General features: G+C 38.4%; 1 protein-coding gene across 1 annotated transcript in view; it reads right to left on the bottom strand.

Annotated features, from left to right (window-relative positions):
- Positions 1 to 8,171, bottom strand: part of Ppp2r2b (protein phosphatase 2, regulatory subunit B, beta) — a 455,884-nt gene that overhangs the window by 445,574 nt on the left and 2,139 nt on the right. The gene's annotated exons all lie outside the window — the stretch shown is intronic.

Raw genomic sequence — 8,171 nt, 5'->3', positions numbered from 1 at the left:
TAGAATTTTATTTTTAGGAGGAACCCTATTCATACATGAAATCAACTTATGAAAAAGCAAATAATATTTATGCACCCACTGACAGTCACAGAGCAAGGGGTCCTGTGACCAGCTCACCTGCCAATGGCAGTTCCTATTGATTACCTATGGCTGTGGTTGCCTGGGGCTATCAGCTTAGTTGATTAGCATTAGCTGTCTAGTGGGAGTCCTGGAAGCCAATGTATTATTGGTTATCTTGCCTAGGGCAGGGTTTGATTGGTCCAATTTTTGTCTCCTCAGGCAATTATTGTCAAATGACCATGGAGTCGGTAATGTGGAGTTTGGACCATGCCACCTCTATCCTGAAAACACAAATGCCTGGGTGTGGTAGGATGTTAGAAGAAAAGCTGAGAAGATATGGGATACTTAATGCCTTGATGTTTGACTTGAGGCTGTGATCAGGCCAAGACTGGTGGCTACAGAAGGACCTGGAGAACTGAGGTTATGTCTCCAGAGGAGGACACTACCCCACTCTGGCTGAGGGTTGCTGTGGAGGATTTCAGCTCCGTATTATCAGAATGGTTTTTTTTGTTGTTGTTGTTTTTAATTTTTCAGGAAAAGCTAGAGTTGTGGATTATGGTACAAATAATCCAAACATTCAAATAACTCCAAATTGCTAAATGCTATCAGTAAGTTCAGATTGGAACACTCAAACAGCATGGGCCCCACGGCAGAGAGCAAACACAGCCCCGCTGCAGGCTGACTGTGTTCTCTGAGCCACTACTTTGTACTTCCGCAGTTAGAATATTTGTGCTGACACGCACCTTAGATGACATAGTTCCTCCTCACCATTTTGCAGATTAGGAAGGGAGGCCCTAACAGGGGAAAGAATTTACAACAATATTAGCTTAGTAGCACACCTAGGACAGCAATCCTTTACCACCACACTACCTCTCATGATGGTTTGGGGAGATTTAACGAATGCTCTTTAGGGCAGTGTATTCAATTGCTAAAATGGATGATTGGGAGAATTAAGCCAAGATACTGCAAAGGGAAAATTTGTTTTTCTTAAATTATAGACCTTGACAGCTTCCCTAAACCCCGGTGCTATATGACACTCCAGTTGCTATGGTAACTGTGTCAATAAGCAACAATCTCTACCAGGAGGCTGGCACCGATCTAGTGACTAAACATTCTAGAAGATGCTCATTCTTTTCTCCTGATCTATGGCTCAAACAGACCCTGAGTCTCGTCTCATAAATAGCCAGGAAATCAGCTCACTGGTACAAACCTCTCTTTTTTCTAGCGTTACTGCTAGTCTGTATCTGAATCTGGTCAGTGCTTGGAGATCACCTCATTTAGAAGCAGAGGACACTGAAGCCCGGAGGGCATGGCCGCACAGGGAGTTAACAGCAGAGCTGGAGTGAGCCCAGGGCTCTGATGTCCTGCCCAGAGCCCTTCCGAATGGAGGCTGGCCTTTGTGCTGCTGTTTTCATGCCAAGTCAGCTTTGTGAGTACAATGAACAGAGGGTGTGATACGCAACAGCAAATAAAGCTCCTTATTGATTGGGAGGCCACAGTAAAGAGTTATTTTCATGGTTTTAGTGCCAGCAGTGTGTTTCTCTCCACAGAGAGGGAGGGAGCAGAGTGGGGGCCGAGGACAATCCTTGCCCATAGAAACTCTCTCCAAGAATAATCTATCTTGAAACTTCTTATGTGTATTCAGCTACACAGAAAGAGCCTATGATTGTACAATCCTGTGAGTGTGTTGTTATGATGATAGCACAAAAACTTAGTGTAAGCATTCAACGTGAAGTGAATGGGTATCTGGCTAAGGCACCGGCCGAGACTTGGTATACAAATCCTCCCACCTAGGATGCCAGACCCCTAAGCAGTGAGACTCAGGGGGTCCCGGGACAGTTAAAAATAGGACTTCAAATTTCAGCAATAGAACAAAGGCTTTTAAATATTTTTTCTACCTCAGTACTCTGCGTATCACTTAATTTTAACAATTGCCACTGGTTTATAAGAGACAGACCACATCTACGTCCCTAACTTGCCAGTGAGCTCAAAAAGAACAGGCACAAGCAGAGAAGGTATAGATGTGGGATTTTAAAATCTAACTTTTGCTTGCTCAGAATTTTATCAGTCATTTGAGAGATTATGGTGAAACCATCATTGGATTGATTTTTTCTTGAGTTTAATTCTCTGGATGATTTCAGTCAACAATCAATCAATGAAAATTGTTAATTGACTGAACTGACCATCACACCAGTCCATCTGGTGGAAGAAAGGGAAGGTAGGTGGAAGGAAGTGACTACATTTGACTGATTATTAAGAAGGCAGAATCAATTAGGAATTTATGGTGTTTGATATACCAGGAGGAAGGGAAGAGAGGAAAAGTTCTTGGGCTGCTAATGAAACAGTAGAGCTACTCGTTCTGTGTTGCTCTTTTGATATTGCCTCTTAAGTGTTCATCTATTGAACAAAGGAAAGAAGTATTTGTATTCTCAGAGAAATTTTTAGGCTGCAATCTGCCTCACTGGAAACCTCACCTTATTTTACAACTCAAAAGAAATGACAGGATTTAACATCCTCAAAAAGATTGATGTGAATATTTTTATGTTATGAAGAAAGTAAGAAGACATTTCAACTTCTTGTCATGTCAACATGTCATTTTGGAGTATAGTTACAAAGTAGCCTAAATCAAAACATTATTTTTTGTTTATCTTTTCCATATATACAATAATTACTTTGTAACAGTTTTCTAATATCTACAGTAACATTTTAATATATGATTAATGTAGTCCGTTCCACTCTTAAAGAGCATCTGAAGGCATAATTAGTACATAATAAACTGGAGATATTTAAATTTTTCACTTTGGTAAATTGGGACACGTGTATACTGTAACCTTAAAACCATAAATCCAATGTAATAAATACAGCAAAAATGAATCTTCATGACTTTTTGTACTATTTTCCAGCCCTTTGCTTCCCATACCTCCCCTGACCCCCAACCTCCAGCACCTCTGCTTTGCCTTCTGTTACAATATATTAGTCTATATTATCTAAAATCTTATATAAATGTAATCTAGGGTATGTGCTCTTTCATTATGACTTTCTTTACTCAGCATATTATTTTAAAATTAATTTATGTTTTCACAAGTATCAATAGCTTATTCTTTGGGTACTAACATTTCATTATATGGATATACCATAGTTTCCTCATTCATTCACCTAAATATAGGTTGTTTTCAACTTGTGGCTATTAGAAGTAAAATTAGAAGCATTTATATATTTGTATCTGTGTGTGCTTTTATTTTCCTTGGGCAAATAGCAAAGAGTAGAATGACCAGACCACACGGTAAATATGAGTATGACATTTTAAGAAATACCAAGGTATCTTTAAAGTGACTGTGCCTCCAGTGTGTTTGACAATTTTAGCTTCTCTATACCTGCCCTAATATACTGCGCTGTCAGAATTTTGAATATTAGCCACTCAAATGGGGAAGTTGTAGTATCTTGCTTAAAATACACATTTTCTAAATAAGTATTCTGTCTCATGTTATCAACATATCTTTTTTCCTTGCCTTGTTCAACTAGCTAAAGCCTCCTGTGAAAAATTTAAATAAAAGTAGTAAAATTAGGCATTTTTGTCTTGTTCTTGTTCTGAGTGGAAAACCATTAAGTTTTCACCACCGAGTAGGATGTTTACTGTAGATTTTTCATGGATGGGTCTAACTGTTTGTCAGATTAAGGAAGCTCAGTTCTATTCCTAGTCCCCTGAAAGTTTTTTTATTTTTAACCAGGAATGCTTGCTAGACTATGTCAAATATTGTTCTTCACATATTAAGATAATATAATTTTCTTTTAAAAGATTTTTTATGTGATATTATGGTTTGGGATTTATTTTGCAAGGGGAAACAATACAATAGAGGACACATAGTTTATAAGATTATTTATAGTAGTCACCCAAAGAATGATGCACAAGAGTGCAGGAAACTGGTCCACACACTAAGACCAAGGAATCTAGCTGAGGGCCTGGATCCCATGGAAATGTCCTGCATGTGTCCAGCTGAAGGACTGGAGCTCATAACAATGCCTCCCATGAGTCCAACTGGAGGCCCAGAGCCCATAACAACATCTCATCCAGGCCTATTTCATGGATCTGTGCTGGGAAGGCCCAAAGGTCAGTGGTGGAATTTAGAAAGTCTGTGCTGGTGGGATGAAGGATTTGTGCCAGCAGGCTGAGGGATCTGCACTGGAGCTAGGAAATGATGTGTAAGTAAGAACCAGAGCTCACCCAAAAGGCACCACAGCCATCCTCAGCAACACTGAGGTCCCGAGCTCCTCCCATGATCAAGACGGTCGAGTTCCCATCAGGAAAGCCAACGCAGCGAGCTTCTTCAGGAGACTGAGCTGTGCACCTTCTTCCCCACCAGAGCCAGGAAGCGATGCTCAGAGTGACGACCAGAGCTCTCCCAAAGTGAACTGAAGCTATTCTCAGTGCCAACAAGATCCTGAGCTCCTCGGAGGATGAAAACAGCCAACTTCATCAGGAAAGCCAGCATGACGAGCTCCTCCAAAACAACCAACAGCTCCTTACAGCTTCTACCAGCTCCAAACAGCCTTTCAGTTCCCAACAGCATCCTCCTTCTCCGGTTCTGCCTCTTATGCTGTTGGCAACAGTCCCTAGGTGGGCCTCCCACACCCAGCACCACGCTTACTCAGTTCAGCTGGGGGTTAAAAGTTGACCACCACTTGTCAATCCACTATATGTGGTAAAATACATTAATTGATTTCTGAAGATTGTATTTTGTCATGGCATATTATCGTTTTGTATATTATTGATTTGATTTGATAAAATTTATACTTGTGAGAGAAACTGGCTTTAAAGAAGGTTAACCTCCTAGCATATGTTGGGCGAGTAATTCACTTCTCTACAAATTTTTGGAAAGTTTGTGTAGAATTGACACGATTTCTCCCTGAAATATGTGAAAGAATTCACCTGTGGCAATCTAGGTTTAGTGTTTTTGTGTACGGTTTTTAATGATCAATTCAACTTTTTTAAAAGATGTAGTGTTCATCAAATTGTCTATTCCTTCCTGGGTGGCTTTGGTAATTAGTGTCCTTTCAAGAAACTTCTCTATTTCATCTTAATTTTCAAGTTTATTGGCATACTTCTGTTCATAATAGTCTCTCATTATACTTTTAATATCTGAAGAGCCTGTAGAGTCATACCTCTTTCCTTCCTGATAGTGGTATTTTGTGTCTTCTTTTTTCCCTGATCATTCTGGCTGGATCTTCTTTGTCTGGTTAATTGAAGAGGAAACCAAAGTCATCAACCTAACAAACTTCTTTCCTAATATCGTGCTTGCTACCGCTTGGGTGTGGTTTGTCTTCCAAGGGTTGGTATTTTGGAATTTTGGAAATGTGAGAAGTGGTGGGACATTTAAGGGATGGAGTTCAGTGCAAGCTGCTTGGGTCACCAGAGGCATCGCCCTTGGAAATAATTAAGTCCTTCTCATGGGACTACAGTCTGTTTCCACAACAGAGGTATTATAGAAGGGCAAGCCTGAACTGTCTCAGTTTCACTCTAGGTTCCTGTATCACCACTTCTCCCACCGCTCTGTCATCTACCATGAAGTGACATAGTCACAGGCCCTTTGTCAGAGCTAGTGCTGTGCAATTTGGAATTTCAGCCTTCAAACTATTAGCTAAATAAATTATTTTTAATACATTACCTAGCCTTGGGTATTTGGTTACAGCAATGGAAGATGGACTGATAATACTGTATTTTTTATAAGCACTATTTTAGTGGCATGCTGCAAATTTTGGTATATTGGGTTTTCACTTTCATTCATTCAAAATAATTTTAATTTTCTTTTTGATTTTTTTTCTTTGACTCTTGACTTATTGACTTGCCTATTTTTTAAAATCTTTGGGAGATTTCCCAGAGATCATAATCATATTGGTCTCTAATTTAATTCCACATTTGCCAGAGAATATACTTTCTTTTATTTAAATCCATTTAATTTTATTGAGAGCTATTTTATGACCTAACTTAGTAGGTATACTTGGAAAGAAGATATAGTTGGCTGCTGTGGAGTGCTTACAAATATCAGTTTGGTCAAGTGCACCAACTGTGTTGCTTGAGTCTTCTGAGTGCTTACTAATTTCCTGTTCTATTAATTGTTGAGAGCAAAGTGTTGAAATCTCAACATATAATTGTGGGTTTCTTTTTTTTTGTTTTGTTTTGTTTTAATTGTGGGTTTCCTTGTTCCTTTTTCTCCTTCCATTTCTGCTAGGTTTGTTTTGCTTTGTGTTTTTAAGTTCCGTGGATATATACATTAATATTTGCGATTGTTATTTCCTCCTGATAAATTGGTTTCATTATTATTTTGTAACAACCTTCATTACTGTTGGTAATATCTTTTGCTTTGATACCTATTTTGATAGTAATATAGCTCCTTCAGCTGTAATTTGATTAGCATTAGCATGGCATGCATTTTTCCATACCTTTAATTTTTAACCAAATATTGTCTATATTCCAGACGTGATAATGTCTTAACACAAGTATTAAGGTATGTCTTTTAGGAAGCATAAAATTGGATTTTTTTTTTTTTTGCAGTGCTGAGGATTGAACCCAGGGCCTTCACATTGATCTACATCCCCACCCCCTTTTTATATTTTTTAAATTTAAGATAGAATTTCACTAAGTTGCTCAGGTTGGATTGGTACTTGTGATTCTCCTGTTTCTGCCTCCTACAGCACTAGAATGGCAGGTGTGTACCACTATGCCTGGCTTCATTTATTAATTTAGTTTGAAATGAGGTTTGCTATATTGCCCTTGGTGGTTCTGGACCCATGTAGTTGGGTTTCATTGAACAATCAAACCTGAAAATCTTAAACATTTAACTGAAGGGTTTATCCTATTCTTATTGTAGATCTTATTGGTTTAGTTAGGTTTAAATCTATTATCTTATGTTTTATTCATCTCATCTGCTTTTTGTTCTTCATTTTTACTGCATTCTTTTGATTTGCTGGATGCATTAAATCATTTTATTTCATCTACCTTTTGAGTATTGAGCTATAATTCTTTATTTTGCTGTTTTAGTGGTTGCTATAGGGTTCACAGTATGTATCTTTAAATTATGACAGCTTGCCTTTTAGTGATTTTATATTTGATATGTAATAAAAAATCTACACTAATATATTCCCATTTTCCTCCTCCTAATCACTGTGGCATTGTTTTTAGACATTTTCATGCTTTGACCCCATACTATTTTTTCTTTTGTTAATTATGAAAATCACTTATGTAGCTCTGTCTTATAGTACAATTATTATTTCTAGATCAAAGCACATAATTGACCCCCAGTTAATTACCTGTTAAAGGTATTTAAGTAATATGAAAAAGAATTTCATATTTACCCATATGGGTACCATTTTTGGTGCCCTGAATTTCCTACTATGGATCCATACTTCTGTTATCATTTTCCCTGTCTAAAGAAATGCCCCTTAATATTTCTTACAGAGCAGGTCTGCTGGACATAAATTCTTTCAACTTTTGTATGACTGAAAAGCTTTGAAAGGATATTTTCTGTAGGTATAGAATTCTACCTTCACGTACATTTCAGTACCTTAGAGGTGCTGCTCCATTGCTTTTGAGAAGAAATGTCAAAGGGGGTCCTGGTGCTTCCTTCACAGTTACATGGAAAAATAATCAGTACAAAATAATTTATGTGCAAAAAATTCAGCATTCTACCAAACAGTCAACAGAAACCTTTTAAACATCTGGAGTGCTGTCTGCAGGAAAGTCTCTTTTCTCCCGTTCCCTATTTTTCAAACTCTAGCTGGCGTGGTCTCTTAGTGATGTATCTGCCAGCCTCCATCCCATCCCTTCAACTCAGGGAGTCTGATGGGATCCTCCTGAGTCTCCTTCCTTGTGTAACAGCCTGGAAACTTTCTTCAGGCCATAACTGGGATGTTATGACCCTGGTTCCTCTCACCCCATCTCTTAGGAGTCACACTCCTTTGTCTGAGATCCAGTGTCTTGAAAAACACTGCTTCCCATCTCTTATCTTTTTGTTTAATTGTTTCAGGCAGGAGGGTATATAGTCCCTGTTATTCCTTCTTGGCCAGAAAGAGAACTAAAATCACCTTTTTACAAACTCACTCTTTCTTTCTTTCTT

Source organism: Chinchilla lanigera, unplaced genomic scaffold (genome assembly GCF_000276665.1).
Source record: "Chinchilla lanigera isolate Chin_1 unplaced genomic scaffold, ChiLan1.0 scaffold00014, whole genome shotgun sequence".
Lineage (NCBI taxonomy): Eukaryota > Metazoa > Chordata > Mammalia > Rodentia > Chinchillidae > Chinchilla > Chinchilla lanigera.
This window is presented reverse-complemented; position numbering and strand designations above follow the sequence as displayed.